This window comes from Berghia stephanieae, chromosome 1 (genome assembly GCF_034508935.2).
Source record: "Berghia stephanieae isolate SIO BIC M18660-M18661 chromosome 1, UCSD_Bste_1.3, whole genome shotgun sequence".
In the NCBI taxonomy this organism is placed as follows: domain Eukaryota; kingdom Metazoa; phylum Mollusca; class Gastropoda; order Nudibranchia; family Aeolidiidae; genus Berghia; species Berghia stephanieae.
The window spans coordinates 118,578,470-118,580,969 of record NC_088360.1 but is presented as its reverse complement, the minus strand read 5'-3'; positions in this window follow the sequence as shown (position 1 = coordinate 118,580,969).

Below are 2,500 nucleotides of genomic sequence, written 5' to 3'. Positions count from 1 at the left end.
AATTCCTTTTTCCCAATCTTGAAAACTTCGATTCTGGCCAAACTTTTCCAATTACTATCAATAAATAAAGTAACTCACGATTGGCATTGTAAATCCCCCCCCCCCCCCCCCACGAACTGCTATAGCCATTTTGAATATATTTGCTTTTACAATCAATCTAATGTTATAAAGGTCATTCTAATTCAAATATTAAACGTTTAGCCAGTTAACTGCTGTACTTTAGAAAAATTCGTATTTTAAAATTTGGCCGGAAAACTCGTCATTCAAATATTGATCGATTCAAACGACATTCATTTTGGCAAAAACTCTCAAACCTGGGCCTTCGTAAAATTTTGGCCAAATTTTAATTACAAGACATTCCAGAGTACGGCAGTTAATTCGTTTAACCAAGATTCGAGATATTACATCTATCTATTTTTAAACCAAATTATTTTGAAAATTTGTTAAATTTCTTCCTCAGGTTTTAAAACTTCCAAGCCTTTTTAGAACTCAATGGATCATAATAATAATATGTCTTACTTCAGGTCAATCTGGCGTTAATATAAATTAGGTGAAGAGAATTTCATAGGGTTGAAATGAAAATTAATATTATTTTAGCTGTATAAGAAATAAAACGGGACTCACTCTCCTCATTGTTTATCTAAATTCCAATTTTATAATTTTAGGCCTAAGATTTAATTTTCAGCATCGGTTTCACAGCCACGCAATACCGTTTTCAAACGATTCGTCACATAAACCACGGTATTTTGATTGGACCGTCTCCCTATCCCACCCCCACCCCTCCTCCCACCCTTTTTCCCCCACCCCCTCCAACTACTTCAATACTCAATACTCTAGCGCTCATCTTAATTTTCAACATTGTAATATATTATTGATCACCTCATTCCTCAAACTGACCGATCCATTCTCCAACCCTCTCCCCCCTCCCCCCCCCCTCTCTCTCTCCGTAAGCTCTCTCTCTCTCTCTCTCTCTCTCTCTCTCTCTGTCTCCCACGCCATCCCCCCTCTCACTCTCTCATCTCTCCCTCTCTCCCAGCAGCTCCTGTTTCGGTGAGACGGCGCCACAAACTGTATGATTTTATTACATGTACTAGTTCCATATGAATCAATACTTTAAGGCTAGCCTGAGATCTTGCTGGACACCGCTCCGTCGACTGGACATTCTACACTGGAAAATGGACGGGTTGTTATCGGACAGGGGGGGGGGGTGGTGGTGGTTGATGGGGGGTGGGGTGGTGGCAGGGCTTTATAAACATGAAATCTTAGATTAAAATAATGGAAAAAGGGGGGTATTGAACTATGGTTTGTGAAGAGGAGATTGTAGAATGTTCAATGTTGTATAATGTATGGTTTTGGTCGATGACGTCAAACGGGAGAGCTGGATGGAAAGAAGGGCGGGGAGCAGGCGTGAGGTGGAGAGAGAGGATTTTGATTTTTACATTGTGAATATGAACAGTGATTAAGATGAAATATTTTTTGTATCATCTGGTCATTGGCATTTTTCTTGCTTACTAACGATAGTTTTTGTGGGGGGTTTTTGTGTTGTTTATTTTTTTAATGAAATTATACTGGATCAGTAACGGAATGGTGTTTTTTTCTGAAAACCAGAGAGGTTGGAGAAAAGGGAGAGAACAAAGAGAAAAGCACAAGAAATGAAAAAAAAAAATAAGACAAAAGGAATAAAAGTTCAAAATGAAAAAAATAAATGAGAAAGAGAGAGATAGATTTTGGGACATAAAGTTTGGGAGGGTATAAGAGAAGGAGAAAAGTTTGGAAGTAGAGAAATTTTGGAGGGGCTTCAGTATATTATCTTTTTTTTTACGAGCTTTTCAATTTATTCTTCCCCCCCCCCCCCCCAACCCCCTTCCCTCTCTCTCTCTCTCTCTCTCTCTCTCTCTCTCTCTCTCTCTCTCTCTCTCTCTCTCTCAATAAATATCTCTCAATCTCTCTCTCCCTCTCTCTCTCGTTCTCTCTCTCTCTTTCTCTCTCTCTCTCTCTCTCTCTCTATCTCTCTTTCATTTTTCAGAGAAAATAACCAAAGACCCCAATGCTTTAAGGAAAATAATATTTTTATGTTTAAGCAAAACAATAAAAAAAGAAAAAAAAAGAAAGAAAATTCTAAAATATTGGATTTTGGCCACCACAGATTCCCTTAACTCGTGTTCTTTCTCTTGGGACTTCTCGTCTTACAGTAAAGAGATTCTCAGAAAATGAAAGACGGAGGTTAAATTTTACACAAAGATCACGGGTTACATTTGAAAATAATAATGTGCAAGGTCCGGTGTCTGGAATGATAGCCTTGCACGCGATTTTAATTATACACAAAATGAAAGGGAATTTTTATGCTAAAATCTGTATTAATACTGTTGAAATAATGTTTTACTTTCCTTCTTGTAAAAAAAAAAAGACAAAAATATTTAATGGTATCTAAAAAAGAAGAAATCCTGAGCTTTATATAGAGCAATATTCAACAAACGTGCTCAAAGCGCTTTGCAATGGG